This window comes from Sabethes cyaneus, chromosome 1, assembly GCF_943734655.1.
Source record: "Sabethes cyaneus chromosome 1, idSabCyanKW18_F2, whole genome shotgun sequence".
Lineage (NCBI taxonomy): Eukaryota > Metazoa > Arthropoda > Insecta > Diptera > Culicidae > Sabethes > Sabethes cyaneus.
In genome coordinates, this window is record NC_071353.1 from 153487302 (window position 1) to 153508518 (window position 21217).

The following is a 21217-nucleotide window of genomic DNA, read 5'->3' on the forward strand; positions in this document are numbered from 1 at the left end:
ACATGCATACACTACACTTACGTGCATGTAGTTGTATACATATCGTTACCATTTGAGTTGCATCGAAGCAAGCTTCGTCGTTACCTTGTTTTTTTGTCTCCCTGTCCCTGTCCCTATAATACCATGCAGAGCAGCAGGAGCGCCATCATCCTTGCCATCGTCCGTCCGTCGTCTGAGTCTGACTATGGACGGAGCAGCAGCACAAATATGAAATTTAATTTGCTTTCCATACTTTTCTGTACGGTTCGGGTTCGAAACATCCAACCCCGCGACACATTAGACGCACACGGGGCGTACGGGGTGGTGAGACTGCCCGGGTGGAACAGACATCCTTGTTTCCTGGGTCTTTCTAGGAGCTAGAGCTCTTCTAGTCAAACTGTAACACAGCATAAAACGTTACGGTCGCTGTTCGACTTTCTGTCAACTGTAGGCTATGGGAGAGGAGCGGACCCGGAGGACGATAGATTTTCCGATAGTTCTATCGTCCGGTCGGTCGGTCGGTCGGTCAGTTCAGCTTGTAGCGGTAACCATCGTTTCCGGCCATGACAAGGCAGGGCAGACGGAAAAGGACGAGAGCACCGAAAACTGATTTCACTAGGCAGGCTGTGATTGTTTGATGTTTGGAGGTGTGTAATTTACAATCCGAATCGTTTGAGCGTTTCTACACGTTATTTGACAATTTGACAATGTAACTCGAACGAAGGTAGCTTTTACCCGAACCCGAATTAGGTGCTTGTTTCAAGGTTATGAAATATTGCTATTTAAAAGCATCGACTACCGACAAACAGCAAAAATTACATTAATAAGCGAATATAAGGGTTTCAATTAAGTTAAGATTTTGATTCCTCCAAGTGCTTGATCCAGTTTTTTGCTCAACTGCAATTCAATTCCAAGCAAAAGCCCGGCTGGTTGGTTACAAATCACACAAGCCAAGTTAGAAGTGGTTGGAAGCTGCAAGAAAAAACGCATTTGCCATTTTTTCTTCTTCATTTGCCGCTGTTACCGGTTCCGTTCAAGGACCGTCGTCGTCTGGCCTGGCGAGCAAATCGAGATTAAGACGGTGTGATCGTTTTATCCTTCCTCTTTCTAACTATAACATCCCGTGTTCGGATCGGCCGGTCGATCGATGTTCAGGTAGAAACCCCATTCATTATCAAGGAAGGTGCGTTTGAATTTTTTTTTTGCTTCCCAACCTCTTCGGTCTGCATGTACACAGCCGAACTGGGTTTGGATGCACTCTTCCGATGGTACGGCAACCAACCTTCTTCGTTCGTCACAAAACGTTCAGCTGCCAAATTTTGACTGAGATCGAACAACTGCGCACCCGGCGGCTTGCGATAAGAAAAAGAAGTAAGTAGGTACAAAGTGCCTCTATGCCTCGGACCCCGGCATCGGCAAATATCCCGCCATAAGGTAGGTTCCGTTAAAATTCAAATGCGACAATTATCGAACCCGTCGTCGTCGTCCTCGTCCCCGGTGTTCGTTTCGTAACCGAGTACGGGAAAAAAGGGGAACAATCCTGGGAAAAAACTGTCGAAACACTGGCGAAGGGCTCTGTAGTTTGTTCCACCTCGTCGTCAGTTAGACCCCAACCGTTATACACCGTTTACGCCAAGGGCATTATGGGACAAAATTATGGCCTGCTGCGACCCTTCCACAAGATTGGCACAGCAGAACTTCTCACGCGTATCCTTCGATCGAAGTGTGTGCGAACTGTAACCTAATTGTTTGAAACACGGCTCCGGAATAAAGCCAATATGGCGAGTTGTCCACGTTAAGAATCGAAATAACCCTGTAAATAAATTTAGGTATCTTAAACATAAATTCTTTACGAAGGGAATTATGGGCATTTTAGAAATTTATCGTACAGATTGTGGCCGAATGGAACCCTTGGGAATGGGAATTTCACGAAATTTTGTACCATGGGCATAGTTTGTGAACTTTCCTAAAAAACTTCAATGCAAATTTTCTGATTTTCTCGGACACTGGTTATTTTGAAAAGTCGTAGCTCTTCCACTAAGTGTCCGATGGCGTTTTGACGTAGGGCTATGTCTTACGGCAAGGTTTGGGATAGGGTGTTATTCCAAATCTTTCTCGAAAAGTGGTCAGGTTTTAAATGCTAACAGCTTAGTAGTTTCCCGACCGATTTTCTATATTGTTACAGCAATCGATTGGAAAATCTTCTAAGAATTGACTAAGAATTTTCTGTCAAATTTCCGCAACATAATAAAATCCGTATGCATTGTGTCTGGGCTTTTACAATTCAGTCAATTTTCAGTCAAATGAACTGGAAAATATAGAAAACTATTGATTTTCAATGCACGTCATTGAAAAATTGGAAATAACTCTAACTCGGTCGTACTAGAAATTGTTGCTTTGTGATTGGTTGGAATAATTTCCAATTATTGTCGAACAAGTCTTGGTACAATTCAGGAATCAATGAGAAAGTCGTTGGAAAATTCCATTTAATTCTACTATAACAAAGTTACAAGAGAACTAAATAGATTCCTACCCTTTCTCGTTGATTGCTGTTTCCCTTGATAATTCCCTATTGTGTTGTATCACCAACGGCAACACGAGCAGTACCGCAGTTAGTTCAGTTTCCATAATCGTCACATTGGAAAATTGTCTTTCGTGAATAAGTGATCAGCAATTAAAACCAAGTTAACACCAAATTAAACATTAATTTACCGCAACAAATGCGCAGGAAAACGCATCAAAACTAAACCCAATGTTTTGTTTTAAAAAATACTGGCTGACCCAATAAATTTTCTTGTGATCAGCGGAGAACAACAATCTTTTATATCTTCATAAAAGCATGTTTTCATCCTTAAAAGGGCGGTTACTCCTCCTGGTTCATAGGCGCACTTAATTGTTTTTTGACAGCAAAAGATGAACGGCTTCCTGGTAACTTTGCTCTTTTGTTTCGATTGAAATTGAAATGCTCCAATTTGTTCAACGTAGATGATGGAATGATGGACCATGAAAAATAGTAGGGACCGATTCTTCACGAAAAATGAAAGGTTTTGAGCGCTAATAGCTCAGCGGTTTCCCGATCGATTTTCAATATTCTTACACCAATCGATTGGAAAATTTTCTAAGAATTGACCCAAATGAAGAAAGGTACGGATTCTTGATATTGAACTATTGAAAAATTGAAAATAATAAACCTATGCTTTACCACAATTCTCGCTTCGAGATTGGTTGGAAGATTCTTTGCGATGATCTAAACCTATACCAATTTGATATCTGTGCTTGGGAAGTAAGCCAAAACAAGTGACAAAGCATCCTCATTTCAACAAGATTTCTTAACACCACGGTTAAACCTAGACCATTTTGATGTCCTTGCTTGGGAAGTACGCCAGAAAGAGTGACAAAGCTCCCTCGTGCCAACAAATTTCTTACGAATGCGATTAAACCTAGTCCAATTTGATGTCTGTGTTATGGAAGTGTGCCAGAATAAATGACACAAATTCGTTGTCTCAACAGATCGCAAATTCTTTACTGCAAGACGATTAAACCTTGGCGAGTTTGATATCTGTGTTGGAAAAATGTGCTACAGCTGTAGTGTTCGGTTATAATACGACTCTGTATGAATACGCATGCTTGCCGTTTCATTAGAAGTGTAGTGAAAAGATGTGCTGTTGATAAAATAGGATTGAATTGGTAAAATCCCTTCAACGTGGGGAACCATGGGTAATAAAAACTACAAGGTATACAGCCCTAAAGGTTGTACGAAAGGATGACGTAGGACTATATCAGATCATTAGATCAAAAACTAACGTAAACTGCATTTCTGGCATATGTATGTTTATAAGAATCTGTGAGTGCCATTAAGAGAAAAAATGATATATTCAAATTCAATTCTTCATTGAATGCAATGGTGGCTTTGAAAATACGTGGACGGGGGTTCATAAATCATAAGTACAACGCCTGCAACCATTGAGATATAGATTTCTTGACATAGTAATTAATGACCAGCCCACATATTAGTGTATTAAATATGATTATGCGTAGCTTGACATGTTTCAATAATATTACTTTAACTCGCTTGTGGTCTTTAAAAGGGCCACTGGTTACAAATAACATTAAAGCCAAAGCACGTTCATTGCAAATATGACGTAGGTACCATTCGAATGTCCTCTTTTGATATGAATGGCAACAGGCACGTAAGTTAGAGCGTCGATTCACTGTCTTTTGCTCCGAGAAGGGTTCACTAGTTTACTTTCACCGCTTGTTACATAGCAGAAAATATGGCACATACGCAAAAATTTCTGTTTTATTTGTATGAGAGTCCTTATCCTCCTACCATAGGGGTGAGGGGTCTCAAACCATCATAAAATAAATTCATGCCTCCAAAAACCCCCGCATGCCAAATTTGGTTCCAGTTGCTTGATTACTTCTCGAGTTATGAGGAAATTTGTATTTCATTTGTATGGAAGCCACCCCCCCCCCCCTTAAACAGGGTAGGGGTCATAATTCATCATAGAAAATATTCTTGCCTTCTGAAACCCCCACATGCCAAATTTAGTTCTATTTGCTTGATTAGTTCTCGAGTTTTGAGGAAATTTGTGTTTCATTTGCACAGACGCCCCCCCCCCCTCTTATGCCCTCCTTAAAATTGCTCTTATCCCCCTATAAAATTGCTGGTCATTTTTTCTATCCAACGACATATAAATTGTTCAGTTTCATTCTGTAGTTCAGTAGTTATTAGCATTTGAAATCTTTCATTCAAAAGTTACACTTCTATTTTCGTTTTCACAAAGTGCTACCCTGTCCCAGTATAGTAAACAAAGACGTTGTCCTATACGTCAAAAAAATCTTTAATTTCAGTAAGGTAGCAAGAAAGCAATAGTTTGTGTTCTTGATTTTGTTAAATTGTTTTCAAATGCACAATCTTTTGAGAATTGAACGTATGCAATGTTACTACTTTGATAAATGTTACATACAACGCATGTAGCATATATATATGTTACATATCCAGCTTTCCACGAGCGATAATGGCGGATATTGAGCACAAGTGGGCACAATCTTTTGACATTCATTGGAGGAGCGTCGAGTTCGCCCTGACGGAGTTACTATGGATACATTTATGATTGTTTATTGTTCGAGTGTAAAAATGTAAACATTGTTTAATTTTTCAGATCAGCTGAAGTGGAACATAACTAAACGGATTCAAACTTTTATAGTGGTTTGCGGCCATAATTTGCTAAAGGCACTGGCTCAGAATACTTTTTCACAATCGTGCGAATTAAACATTCGAAACATTACACATTAACGCAAACATTAACTTCATGTTGGTCGAGCCGTTGTCAAGTTTGCTCTCGAACAGCGTCTCGACTTGATAAGAAACTTTCCGTTGCGTATTTGGACATTCTCCTTGAAATTTGCGAAAACTGAAAAGCCACAATCCATAAAACTTGTTGTCCGTTCAATCATGTTCCTCTTTAGCTGATCCGCAAAATTGAACAATGTTTACATTTTTACATTCGAACAACAAACAATCATGAATGTATAGTAACTCCGTCAGGGCGAACTCGACGCTCCTCCAATGAATATCAAAAGATTGTGCCCACTTGTGCTCAATATCCGCCATTATCGCTCGTGGAAAGCTGGATAGCATGTATACATAGAGAATCGAATGATTACAAGCATGGATACATGCTACTATCACTACAAAGAGACTTACGTAGTCCTGCGTCATCCTATATATGCGGTCGTGTCTTGTACACAACCCCTCTGATTTTTACGGTGGATGTGGAGGTGCCCAGAAACGGTTGATGGCCAATAAATTGTTGAGCCGATCCTTGACTTGTTAGGTTGTCAGCAAATTTATTTCCATCGATCCCACAGTGACCGGGCACCCAAAGTAATAAAACTTTGTTTTGGTTTTTGGATACGCATTTAACGAACTTGAATGCCAGTCATGTTGCTTGGCTGTCCGTGAAGATACCGATTTTCGCATCTCAAGTAACACTTGCAAAACGTTTTTTTAGAAAAATATTCAGAAAACAGTTGTATTTAAATTATAAATAAGTTTCATGGAAAACATGATGTTATAAAAATGTTTTATTTCTAACGCCGATGTTTTCAACCTGAATGACAAGTTAATGTTGTATTTCGGTTATAATGCTAAGCTTTTATCGATCATTTACAACTTAGTATAGAGACAAGATAGTAGGCGGGCTTTCAGTTTCAAGGTTGGCAGATTCAATTATTATTAGGCATATAATCAAAGAGGAAAGAATACTGAGATAACATTATATATGTGATTGAAAGTTAGAAATTTTCGTTATAGCAAAAAACAACTCATACCTACAAACCATCATTGTTTTCTAAAACGTCTAAAATATATATTTTGCACATAATATCCTGTCGTTGAATTGCTATCCATATTTAACAATATTGGTAAACGATGTTTATTGGCGACCTCATTGCCAGCATTGACAATCGGGCGAAGCTATGACGATGAGTACTGCGCAGATCAATAATTTTGACACTTGCAACAATTTGCAACAATGTAATATTATGTGTTTTTCGAGTATCTTTTGGTCGCAATTTAAGTTCGTTTTCAAATAAAAATAAGCTTTGAATTAGTTGTATCACGTTGTATGCTAATGCAAAACAAATTTCATACAGTAAAGCTTTTCACTGATTTCGAATTTTTCGGCTATCGGTGTGCCCATTTGTACGCATTCTTGTATTTATAAATATGGTCCAATCGATGACTGCGCAAAAATATGATGAAATAGATTATTTTGTGTGCACCGTAAAATGATTTTATGTATAAAAGGAACATATAATATAATTAAAATGAAAAATCCCACAGGTTTTCACAGAGATTAGCATGTTTTGTGAGATCGTCAAATCGTTCTTGAGCGCATCAATTTTATGGAAGTAGAATGGCAAAGCTCACGGTAAATTTAAAATCGTACTTTAGTTTAGATTATTTGAACGCTATACAATATTGCTTTGATTGATTAATGAATTACCGCAATATATTTTAGCCATTCTATCATGCGAAAACCATCTGACATTTTGCTTGTAAATACATAACTTCTGGGAAAAAATCCCGACAACAGTTGTTTGCGCTTTTCTGTTGGTAGTACAAAAACCATGCAACGCATGGTCCACTTTGAAATATTTCACAAACATGTTACATTTAAGCTCGTTTCTTGCGCTTTTTCAGTCGGAAATTGGTGGTAAATGAGTATGCGAAAACGAAAAGTCAGCAACTAGCTTTGTTTTAAATCTGTTATCAATGCTCTTTTAAAACCAATTGTGTTACTTGGGATGCCTGTACTTTCGTTTCAAGCATAGTTTTGCACAGATGTACAGGATGCGTGACGAATTCTTGCAGTGAATTCCAAATAACAATTTCTCATGCTTGCGAACAATATCCAGATATAGCTGGCAGCACTGAATAGTTTATATTATTGGGTGTCAGATGTAAACAAACAGTGGTGACTAAATTGAATCATATCGAAACAAGAAAATAATCGGTCAGCCGTCGTCGTTTTATTGCGCGCCAGAGCAAGCGTCAAAAGATAGTTCGGTCGGTAAAGTGTCGGAAAGAACAGTGGACTATAAAAAGTAGGCTTGGGAAAGTGATAAGCTATCCTACACACCTACCCGGAAGGTATGCAAGTGCCGTTCCATTACCACTGAGCGGAACAGGGTCAAAAACGTGAAAAGAAAGATTAAAAAGCATCTAGCGAGACCAATGAAATTCATGGCTCGGGAAATCGGGTTTTCGAACTTCTCAATCTGGCGAGTAATGACCAAAAACCTTGGTTAGAAGTCATATGCGCTACGCAGAGGTCAATTTATGAATACTGTGACCACATCACGGCGATTGTAGAAAGCTAAAAAACTGCACCATCAGCATAATGATTCTGCCATCTCTTTCTCTGATGAAAAAACTTTAATCAGGATCAAAAGGTGAAACGCAAGAATGACAGGTGGCTCGCACCAGATCGTAGTCAGGTTCGTACCGTCATGTCAACAAAGTTTCCGACCCATGTGATGGTTCTAGGCGTAGTCTCCAGCGAGCGGGCTAAACAACAAGGACTAAAGGTAACAGCCGATGTATACCTGAAGGTTCTGAAGGATGTTGTTGTCCCGTGGATGAAGATGGTTGGTGCTGGCCGTCATTTCATCTTCCAACAGGACGGAGCACCTGCTCATAATGCCAACAAAACACAAAAATGGCTTGCTGAAGACGGTCCGGAGTTTTGAGAGAAGGAAATTTTTCCCCCTAGCAGTCCCGATATCAATCCATTAGATTATTTTGTGTGTGGCGTCGATGAGCGGGATACCAATAGGACGCCTCACACCACGCTTAGGTCGCTCAAAACTAAGATAAACCACAAAACATTCCTCGGATATATGACTAACTGGTGTTAATTTTCAAAAACATGTCATTTACTGCAAAAATTCGTCACACACCCTGTATTACTATAAACGGATAAACGGAAAAGCAAAACAGAACGTGGAAAAGCAGGATATGAGCAGGAAAAATTATGACAAAAATATCTGAAAAACTCTTGTCGCGGTCTCCTACGGTCCTTTTGCTAAATTTACGGTCATTTTGTGAATTTTTCGTATTTTACTGCTGAAATTGATGTAGACCTTAGAGGCGTAAAAGAAACGCAATAAGTTTAGAGATGGACTTTGATCGCGGTTAATACCATGGATCGCCACATCGTGAAAAAAAACTGTTCATCTCGTACTATCTATAATCGTAACTACATAAGCCATTGGCAGCAGCTGTGATATTTTGGTGCACAAACCGTTCACGTTCTGGTAGTAAACCGTAAAGAAATCGAGAAAATCGCTCGCTGGACATGCTGGAAGACAGCATAGTAGCGGAATGACTGATGAGGGCATACCGTGGCCATCATTATACACTCAAGTCTTTTTTTACACGGTTTGTTTTTTTTCGATTACTCAAGAACGGTGTAACTGAGAGACCATTTACAAACTACGTGACGAATGTCGGGCCCGTCCCAAATGTATTGAGAAATAAATGAATGGTCCCAGAGTTGACCCGTTCTTAACAATCGAAAAAACAAACCGTGTAAAAAAAGTACTTGAGTGTACCGTGAGCATTACAAGTTCCTATGAGTTAAGCAAGCGCGCTCGTAACGGTTAATTTGAAGCGACAAAAGACAAAAACCGTGCAGTATGAAATTTACCAAATTTCACAAGCAGTAGAGACGGTTTGACTGTCCAGTTGCGAAAATCAGCAAAATTTTGTCCAGTAAAGCATTGACAAACCCCCTTCCCTGCACATAATTTCGTTCAACCGCTGTACAATTTCTTGATAGAAGAATAGGGTGTGATGCAGCATATTGTGGCCCTACTGGGAAGGTGTTAAGCACAATCAAGGAAATCTCGACATTCAAATTGGGATATCGCCAGAAAAATACGAGGCCACAAAGAAAGAAGGTTACCGTTCTTTTAGTGGCTACAAGCCGTCAAGCAGAGCGCGCTTGGAAGTTGTATAACCACGTTCTGTCAAACCAGCTGTAAGATGCTTGCTCATGGGTAACAAAACCTACGTGAAAATGGATTATGGCCACCTTTACCGGCTAAAGTTTTATCGGGCCACGCTTTACTCTTAAATTTTTGAGAAGTTCAGTACTAGATTTGGACAAAACATAAAGTGGACAACCTCCTAAGACTCCATGCCTGTGAGAAAATCGATAGTGTTAACTTTTACACCCTTTCCAATTTTTCATGTTTCCTCCTTCTAATTAAGTACCGGACGTCTCCATTAAGCCGCGTTACCTTCGGGAATCAGCCAGCAGCACTCAAATAGTAGCGAAACCCATCATCGTCAGTTCGTTAAAGCTCAATCTTGAACACCCCCAGCCAGCAGCGCAAACGGTAGCCCCAAAAGCGGGATGAAGGATAAACACCACCATTCTACCAGTTTTGGCCTGATTTTCCCCCGGTTACACACGGTTCCACACCGAGCGAGGAGGCAAGCGCAGCATATAGCGATAGCGTGACGTGACACGAAAAAGCCTCCCCTAATCGACCTCCTCCTGCTTGTTTTCGTCGTCGTCGTCGTCGTCCTCGTCATCATCGTGGTCTGTTTGTGTTTTGTGTGTTTCGTTTGCGGCTTAAGGATATTTTTGCCTTTCTTTAAGGTACCTTTTCGTCGTCGTCGTCGTCGTCGTCGTCGTTATATAAACACACATATCGCTTGATATCACCCTATCACGTAGCCAGCAGCAAGCAGGCAGCTTGCTGCCTGCTTAAAGTGCCACTGACCCTCAGCTGCGGCTACGGTGCGATTACTATTGTTACCCGCCGCTGTGCGGCGTGGAACTGTTTTACATTTTTCCGATCCTTTCACGACCACCACCACCAGCACTACCGCCTCCGGCGGTGGTAAAACGCTGCCAACAACGACGGACGGACACGAGTGTAATTAATGATTGCTGATTTCGAGATTTATGACTGGTGGAAATTAAAGGAGCGAAAAAAAATCAAATCAAACCAAATGAAACAATTCAAGTTTGACCTCTTTTCGGGCGCCCCGTGCGCCCGCCCGCCCATCCGTAACCGATTTGAACAAAAACAATGTGATTGTGTACGCAACTACGACCTCCGGTCTTTATCGAGAATGAAAAAAAAAATATGCCACCATACCATTGCCATTGGGGATGCATTTTCTTTTAGTTTATTCTGGGAAACCTCCACAGGATGTCTACCAACCAATCAATGCAATGGGTACGGAATTGTATGGCTTTACGAGGATGGAAGTTGGTTTCTAAAAGCCGTTCCTGTACCGGTAGAGGTGTGCTTAAATACCAACAAATGGGTGCGCACTGTAATACACGTCATTCGATGATGACAGCAACTCCGACGCAGATAGTTCACAGATCAAAGCATGCTCTGCAACTCTGGCCCATAAAATCAGCAACTTTTTTCAACCGGACTGAAAAAAAAACTGATTTATGCTTCAAATTGCGGGATGCTGCTGGAAAGTTCCATCCCGAAGGGACCTTTTCGAGCAACCCTAGCCGCTCTAGCACCCCGTATAACTGGCCGGATAAAATACTGCATCGGACGTGCGCGAGGTGGCGGGTGCGGCAGGCCGGCGATGGAGGAGGGGGGCGGGCGGTCGTAAGCGATAACCCAAAAACGCAAAAACGAACCACCACCACCTTTGTGCACAGGGCACAGGCAGGCAGGCAGGCAGGAGTGGAGGGTTGTTTCTGCTGCTCCCATTGCTTGCCGCGTCGGATCATCAGCTCAGCTTCAGAACGAACAGTCAGTCAGAACACCAGCGAAACAAGCCACCGAGCGAGCGAGCAGGCGAGCGAGCGAACGAGTGAGTGAGTGAGTGAGCGAGCGAGGATGGTAGTGTGGAAAATCGATAATTCGAGACGACGACGGCAAATGTGTGAACGACGTCAACTACGGGAGCCGCGGTGGGACTGGGGGGTGGGAGCAAAATTGTGGGCGATGGTTGGTTCCACCAGCAAGCAAGCAGGCAGGTAGCAGGCGGGTGGCGGCGGAGAAAATCCAACCGAAAACGGAGAACGAAAATATGAGCTTTCCAGTTCCGGGTAAAACCCCGGTATAAACACTTTTTCTGCCGTCAATCCGGCTGTTACGTCACAGCACCGTACGGAGTCTGAGCTGCAGGGATTCATGGGTTCCACCCATGGATGCAAAGGGCGATTCCCGTGTTTGTAATTTGGACCCAGAGCGGCTTGCAACTTTTTTTTTCCTTATTTCTTTTGTTTTTTTTTGCTGTCAAAACGGGGTAAAAGCTCTTACCTGGCTTACTGCGATGACGTTCGACGACAGGAAACAGGGCTGGGCTCGGTGTTCTCACGATTCGAGGCGGTTCTTTGAAGAAGTTCTTTTCTTCCTGAGCGGTTCCGATGCGGAAATGGATCTACCGGGTTGAAGATTCGTTGTGACGTTAATGGAATAACTTGAGCACCAATTTATTTTTTCGTTAAAACCAAAAAAAAAAGCTTTTATCTATACTGATTGGATTATTCTTGCCGAAGGTGTGGGGAAAAACGTAAGGGAATGCAGCACACAGCAGTTCCGGTACAACCAAGCACTGTAATAGAACACACCGAATAACCGCGATCACTTCCGGTTTTTAAGCAGCAACACTAGGAAAAGGGCGCAAGCTCGAGAATAATGGGAAGATTCGAATTTGCTTTCTATTGCTTCTGTGGAACTCGGTCCGCCCAAGCTTTTTTTCTTCTACTTCTCACGCACCACTAGAACGCGACTTCCTGGAACTGTTCGCAGCAGCCGCCTGGACCGTGAGTGTTTCCTAGTTCCGCACTTTTTTCAACACTGCACTATAACAACACGAAGAACTGAAATTTTAATGTACAGAGAGGAAAAAATTTGGTGTGTTTTATTGCGAAGGAGCGGTGTGCTTTTGTTCTGTTTGTTCGGTCGCTGAAGTTACGATAGTAGACACGGGAACCGCCACTCTGACATGCCAAACCCGTCCGTCACACGACGACGGCAGCGCAATGGAAAAGCAGGCCGAGAAAGCGCGAACACACAACTACACGCTCCTCCCGAGGGGGAAGCAAACAGGCAAAGAAAACAGCAATCGAACGAACGTATAGAGAAGGATCCACCTTGTTGGTTGGCGTGTGTTCGGCTCCCCCTGCCCTGTGTGATCCTTTAACTGTGAAAATCGCACCTCTCTAGGGTGATGGTTGTGAGACATAAAACTCTTATCAGCTTTGGGGAAAGCGAAAGTGATGCCAATCAACCCCCTAACGTTACTCCAGTGGTCTTCGAACTAATCCACGAAACCTGGCAGCACTTGCCTAGAACATTCCGAAGCATGAAATAGCACACTTTGGGGTGAAACACCAACACCAACGCTGTCCAGAACCGGTGATTGTCGAAAGGATAATAAATACTGCCACCGGACCCGTATCGGAGCGCATGCGGGTTGCCATGCGCACCGCCCGGTTCCCGGCTACCGCGTTCGAACTGGTATTTGTGTTCAGCCAGAACTCAGGCAGCGGCAGGTTGTGTTTTGTCTATCCCATCAAACTTTGCCGCTGATAGACACCAACCGTCGCGCCCCTCGCTCGCACATGCCGTTAGACACGTCCACCGTGTCGCCGCCGTTCCAGTATACCATTCCCAAATCCCGATGCGAAGACATTCCCCTTTTCAGGAAACGCAAACGGGAAAAGCTTTCCGCATTGGAACCGTACTCCAGGTAAGGGAGGATGAGCCTTAAAAACTCAAAATTTTCGCAATAAAGGCCCAAACACAATGCATACGGATTTTACTACGTTGCGGCAATTTGACAGTTTTTCCGTTGGTTTTCTGTCAAATATCCGCAACGTAGTAAAATCCGTATGCATTGTGTTTGGGCCTTAAGCTAGAAAAATTCCCATAACGTTTTGAACTTTAATATTTATCAATCACAAATTTAACTTTTTCCAAAATTGACTTGTAAAATATTACCCACCCTAACCTATTTTCCTTCTAAGCCAGAGTGTCCTACCACCCAGACAAACCTCAAACCGCACAGCCCCTAGCACACCGTGTGTGCGGCTTTTTGCGAGACAACAACGCACTAACTGAAACCCCAATCCGTCCATGTATTTGTGCACGCGCCTACTTCCTGTAGTGCGGCTCCTTCTTATTCTCATGTATCCGCTGCTTTTTATGTATGTGTGTGTTTTAGTATTTCGCAGCAAGAATACGTGCTCGGCACGGCACGGCTACTGCGCTTGATGCATAAAACCGGGGGGGTCAATGCACACATAAGGAGCTTTTGCCGCTCGTTCGCTGCTTCTACCTCCCGGTGGAAAATCTTCACGCCGCCGCCGCACGCTACATAGTTCCTTTGCACTTTGCCTGGTTGGCTGGCTGGCTGACTGACTGACTGACTGTCTGCTGATGCAGGCCGGGCCGGGATCCCAGGCGGGAACTGCCCAACAACCAACAGAACAGCCACCATCCGATATGTACTGGCTGGTACCTACTATTACTACCGGGAACTGCAAAATGCACCGAAGAAGAAGCTGCCTCACCGACGACCGACAGGACACGACGACGAGGAGGTCCTCCGCCGCCGACATTCGGATTCACACACCGGTTCCGTTTCCGCTTCGATTGACTTATTGCCAGCGCTGCGTGCACCGTCATGCTGTGAGGGACGGCACGGCAAAGTCTAGTCTTCTTTAATCATTTAAATCAATATAAGCGTTATAGATTGATCAAATAGTGGTCGTTAGTTGTTTTATTGATATCCGGGGTCTCCGGTAGGATTAACACCTAAAATTAAAACAGAGTTTGAAATAATCAATTTTAACGTCAATCAAAGCACGATAAATAAAATGTAATTTCAATGCAAATAAAGCGACGTTTGTCGTGCAAATTTTGCAAATTGACGGTGGCACAGTATTTCTCGATTTGGGCCCAAGCTCTGGCGTGTTGGGAGGATTCTTTTCCCTACAACACTGCCTACACGCGTTGTTGACAACATATTACTGCATGTAGTTCCGTAACGACAGGATGCCAGATCCGACCAAAACAGCACGAAACAGTCGTGCTACTTCAGAAAAAAAACGTTGTTCGAAATACTCGTTTACGTTTCCAGGTTATCCAGGTCCCGGTTGGAATGAAAAAGTTGCTTTTCAAGCAACAACTACAGATGGCTTACCAAACCAGATAATTCTTAGCATTCTTCGGCAGTTTCACAATATGCTTGAAAATGTCTGCCACCTCTCCCTTTCCGGTTGCCGCATATGAAACTTAAACTATGTTTCGACGTGCCACGCAATCGAATTTCATCAGCATCGTCGTGTACTGCCTCCGAGGCCGTATTTTAGCCGTCTTGTTTTATTTTTCATCGCAATTTGAAGTCACTCAGCGCCGTAGCGTGTGATTGGCTGGACTGACCCCCCGCCAAGGGTGCTAACCCTTAAAGGCACCAATTAGGGCAAGAAATTGTTGAACTCAAACGAAACTCAAACACCAAACAGTGATCAGAATCCGGGCTTGTAAGCTGATGAAGCGCTATGTGTGTGTCTCGCTCAACGATGAACGACGAATCGACGATTTAAACCAAATTCCGAGCTTCAAGGGTCGGAGCAAATTTCCTAGCAGATTCAGTTTACTTTAGCCGATAAATTCTGTTTCAGCGGCAAAAACACCAGCATTTTTGTGACAAATAAAATCCTGAATTTGGCAGTAGTGCCTCATTGTATCAACAGTGAAGTGAGGATATTTCTTCGAAATATCGATGCATGATTTGTTTCAGTTTTTTCATGAACTACTTGTTTGTTTGTTTTTTTTTTCTTAAATAGAGAAAGTGAAGCACGTGCCCCAGCTTGGGCACGCCAGTGTTGCTGAATAACCTGAAAATGATGCGGGTTGATTCGAGAAGGAATGGCTCGTAAACACCTGAGAGATAGGAGCCAGCTGGGATTATTCTTGTGCATCGAACTGTCGGATGAAACCGGGTAAGAACTGTCACTGTGAACCGGGCTAGCTTGATTGAATAAAACAGAGGAAGTATTTGTTTGCGATGACCTCTCGCAAACCCGAGCATGCTGACTTGATTTAAATGGTGCTATTTGAATTTTCTGCACCAAATATAAGAAGAAGAAGAAAACGAAAACAATCAATCTGATCCAGCTCCTCTCTCTCTCAGGTAAACACCATTCCAGAAAATCAGGGAACGATCCTGTCTGTACAGTACATACAGTTATAGACATAAAACAAACCAACCTTGCATATTTAAAAACTTTTTCCAATTTCTGGACTATTTTATCAAAAACTGCTACCGTAATTTCATACAATTGTATATTAACTATTACTATTTCAAGTAACAAGTTTTGCCATTTTTGTTAGATTTTATTTACTTTTCTACGTGGCTTCGCAACGCACTTTAACTCGATTCTAGAGAAGGCCCGGTTTAAGATATCAACTTGAACCCTAAGAAACAAAAAAAGATTGGAAAAAAATTTAATCGACCTGTTTTTGCTCAAAGATCAGATGTTACATGTAACATAATTACAGCTGTGACAAAACAACAGGTTTTGCTATTTTTAAGACAGTTAAGGAAAAATGCTCATAAAATTCGATTTTGCCTCTATTAACGCCTGACCAATTAATCAGTGTTAGTAAGAATCGGTTGCTTTCCAAAAAAAATTTGTTTCATAATTTTGATAATTTTTGTAATTTTAAGAAACGTTATAAGCTTTGCGTTGCGAAAACGCAACGTTAGGAAGAAACGATATTCAAAATTTGCAATGGGAACGTTTGTTTTCGTTCGTTCGCTGCGGTGTTTCATTTGATGACGTTGCTTTTTAGTAAACAAATGAATGTAAATCTTATCTTTCGCTTGTTCAAAATATCCCGGAATATTACACAAGTTTACATAACATAGAATTCGCAGCTTCAAACACTGATGGCAGATGAAGCAGCCGTTGTGATAAGAGCGTAATAAAATCGTTAAAGTAACTTTGCCTCCGGAATATCTGGAGGAATTGAGTGACAGCAACGATAGTTTCATGGACCCAAATTTTTTTTTTCCATGTGTGGACTCATTACTGCGACCAGTATAGTTGATCTATTGTAATATCGCCCGGGTGTTTGCTGTATGACCTGCACTGCATTTCTTTTTGCTATAATCGCCATTGAGTGAGCGATATGCTTATTGAATTTTTTATGCGTGCTTGCGTGTATTGGGGTTTACCCTTCCTTCAAAGCTTGATCTACTTTACCCACTTATTCCTCGCTGCCAGCACTATCCCATATTACAGCCGTCCCTGGCGAGGACTCATTCGTACCTCTGACCAGTACACTTAACTATTGGAGGGACATTTGCACTGTCAAGAGGCTTCAGAGGGTAAATATAGAATTCAGCACGAAGGAAGGGTAAATGGAGGGGCCTGAGAATAAACCCATGCTAAAGTCACTTGACATCGAATGGCTTGATTCTACTAAGATTCGAACCCACGACCACTCGCTTGTCAAAGCAGACTCGGTAACCTTGCGGCTACGGAGCCCCCCGACCCAAATTTAATGTTACAACTTTTCCGGAACGTGTTAGTAGGCGTTTAATCATCTGCGATGCCATGCATTTAGCACTTAAACTGCATACTATGCGCCTAGTGCAAAGATGGTCTCCAACCCAAATGTTTCGATATCTTCTATCTATATATATAAGAACCGTCAACGGTTACCGCCCGTGGGAAACGCGCGTTTGTTTCCTTTCAGCCTCTTCCTTTAATGTTTTTGGTCTTCGACGCATTTATTTCTAGCCCAATTCTCCTAGACTCCACTTTCAGTCTGGCGTAGATAGCCTCCGCCGTTGCAAAGTTCCTGGCTATGATATCGAAGTCATCTGCAAAGCCTAGAAGTTGGCTACCCTTGGTAAAAATCGTGCCTCTTGTTTCGATGCTCGCTCGTCGAATCACCCCCTCAAGAGCGATGTTGAACAGCATGCAGGATAAACCGTCACCTTGTCTCTACCCTCGCCGCGTCTCGAAGGGGCTCGAGAATGCCCCAGAGATGCGTACGAAACACATCACTCGATCCAATGTAGCTCTGATCAGTCGCGTCAGTTTGTCCGGAAAACCGTGTTCGTGCATTATCTGCCATAGCTTGTCTCGATTGACAGTATCGTATGCTGCTTTGAAATCAATAAAGATGGGATGCATGTTGTCCCGATATTTCAGCATTTCTTAATACCTAGTGCCGCGGTAGCGGCCTCTCCGATGGCCGAGCGTAATCTGCCCCAACCGTCTTCGAGGTTTGAAGCACCTAACTCCTCGGAAGAAGGCAGCGCCTCATTCAGTAATCGCGCGTAGTTCTCAGCAGCTTGCGGATTATCTAGCTGCCTGATGTTCAGGGCGAGGAGGGCAGCTTTGACGTGTCCGGTATACTGTGGACAACTTTGAGCGCACATGTACTGCTACTAGGTAATGGTCAGAATCAATATCCGTACCCCGTCGGGAGCGTACGTTCGTGATGTTAGAGAAAACTGTAACATGAGACCATGTCCCATAATAAATTTAACTGAATTATTTCGAAAATTTTATTTTTGTCGCACGGCAGGAGTTAGGAAAAAATCATTGTTAGTTTTAAGATAAAATCCCCTATCGAGACGCCGCGGTTACCAATGGCTCCAACGCACGGACCGACCGGGAGCAGGGGAATCAGGTAACGCATGGGAGTTCTATATAAGCCTACTAGAGGGCGTTGCTAGCGCATCGAAGAGAAGTCGGGGCTTTTTGGTGTGAGAGCCAAAGCGATCGGACGTCTCCGCTGTTCGGTGCCATTCCGTGATCCCACGTGGTCATCAAATTGAAAGTTAGAACAAAATTAAATATCGAAAAGTGAGGAGGTTTAAAAGTGTGCATATCATAACCGAGAAGGACTTAAAGTGAATTCGCGAGTGGAATCCCGTCCCGTTAGAATCTAGTCTGATAGCCTATCCGTGCGTAAGTCCGGATCAGTGCGATCTATACACCACATGGTACTGCCTTCCGTACACACGGGCTCAAGTGAAACCCGTACGTCCACGATACAGCAAGTGTGTGAAAATTTGTTAAGGTCATCGTGCCCCGCCCTCCAGTCCAGCGTCGATCCACGCCTAGGAACCAGAAAAGCGTTCATTGTACGTTAGTCAGGTGATCTCCAGGTGGCTTTGTGGATATCTTTGCGCGGGAAAAAGGTGCTTCGGATCACCAGGCGTCGGGAAGCTGCGAAGTTTATACATCGTTGGCCGTTATCGTTCGTGTCGGTGTGCAGGCTATGGGGTCCTACCACCGGTCTAAACATTTCGTCCCTACCGACCTGGGCGTTCATATACCCCAGTGACGATCTTGATGTCCCGTGACGAGCAGCTGTCGTACGTTGCCTCCAGCATCGCGTAGAACGCTTCTTTCTCATCGTCGGGTTTACCTTCGTACGGGCAGTGCACGTTAATAATGCTATAATTGAAGAAACGGCCCTGTTGGCACCAATGCCAACACGTGAAGGCGGGTGGGTGAGCAGTGCCTTCTTACCGCCGTTGGAACAAATGTCACGGTAAAAACAGCTGGATGGATTTGTGCCACACCACTGCGAAGGGTAGAGTCCAGAGGCGACGCCGGAGAGGGTGGAAGGGTCATGCAAAACACTGAATCCTAGCCGGAACGGTTTACCGACTGGGGACGACGCCAAACTGGAATTCTTTCGGATATCGGGAAAAGATCACCTTTACTTAACACTAGTTTTATTTAACTATACTTTTGCACAATGTGGCACTTTCACTTAGTTCTTATCACTTGTTGTTACTATTACGGTGGTTAAATCGATGTTGACTCGTTGGCGGTTGAAATACTTCTTCTTTTGCTTTCCGCTAAACACCCGTATTTATACTACACAGCGCGACATTCTGATCATCTCGGGCAACTTCGGGAAGGTTCGATGAAATACATTGCTGGCATAGGAAAAAAGTGCCTAGAATGTTCGATGTACGCTGCTTGGAGATGCTTCTCGAATCTTCGAAAGCACATGTTTCATACGATTGGCGGATTTAAGCGTATTTTCGCTGTTGCCAACAGGCCCTGTGTCCGCAATACACACATTCACTCGTTGATCGCCTTCCAATCTATCACGCGATCCTGCATTCCGCCCAACACTACAAAGCCCGTTCCCAGTTCGTTGGTAGTGCCACCGCTCTGGTAAAACTGGGCCTTTCCGCTACGGATCTTCCATACCTTCTCTCCTTTGCGACAGATTACCGTTGTGCGAAAGTTGTACCGAGTCTCCATTCGTCGTCCTTGTTCCGTCGCCCAGATCAATGCCGAATATTCCGCTCCGAATTTGTTTGAATTTTTCAAGTGTGATTTAATTTAGGTGTGTAGCCGTACTGGGGCAACACTATCGAGTCTCGCGATGGGGCTGCCATCTTATAGTGCCGAGACTCACTATACCTCCTTCCCGGTTAGTATACGACCTTAGTTTCCACCGGAATTAGTTACCCGATCTCCGCTACGGTTGTTCGCATTCCGCCTGGTACCACGAGGAGGTCGGGATCGGAGTTGTTGGATAAAAGGCTAACGACCACTATGGGGTCTATATTCCGCATTATTCTGGGGGCTAAAAGTGTAGAATATATAATCTTTCAAGTTATTATTTATTTTACAATAAAAATCGAAAAATATATAATTCTCACAATCGATTTCGTAATCTATTGATGAAAAAATCTGCCGCGCCATGTTCGAAACACTGAAAGAAATGTTCATTAATATTTTGGTAATTTTTTCAATTTTTTTACTGTGAAATTGTAAAAATTGCATGAAATTTCAAATACAAACAGAATTCTTATTTCAAAAGCACTGCCAGCCATCATAAATTACCAGTAGTGTAAGCTGTGTGTTAGTTTAGTAACCTATTGACGTATTCCTGAACTACATGTAAGAGCAATTTTAATATTGAACTTTTCAAAAGAAAATTTAACCGCCATCCACATTTTCTAAAAATCTAAAAAAAAACCTATTATTTATACATTAGATTGAACAATTTTTTGTCAGAAAAAAACAAGCGGCGCCAGCTTTGGAACACTGAAAATCGATTTTTTTACTGTGATATTCGCATCGGAAAATTTCCAAAAAACAATGGAAATGTGTCCTGCAGTGAATATAACATCCCGGTCAACATTGTTACATAACATTAACCAGATTGTTACGTAACTGTGTTATGATGTGACGTTGAAGTTACGTAATCTGAGAGTAACAGGATGGTTGAAATTTTCCGCTTTTTTACATAACATTGTTACATTACAATGTAACATTGCAATAACATTAAAGCAATGTAACGTTACGTTACATTATTGCCATCGTTATGTAACAATCCTGTTATTTCTGTTATGTAACAATATAAATGTTTTTGTAACGTCACAAAAAATACTTAACTGTGACACCTCGATAATACTTACCACCAGAATGTATGTACAGCCTCAAAAATACTATGCGAATTGACTAACTGCTAGCAAGTGCACTTAAAAGCTGATCATAAACTCACGCAGTTTACGATTAGCTTGCAAGCGCATTTGCTAGTAGCTACATAGTCAATTCTCAATTCGCCTAGTATTTTCGAGACTTTACATATATTCAGGCCTCCGTCACCAATCTTTGTTCTTTAAATAATCGACAAATAAAAAGTAGGGTAGATGATCCATTAGTTGCGCCAC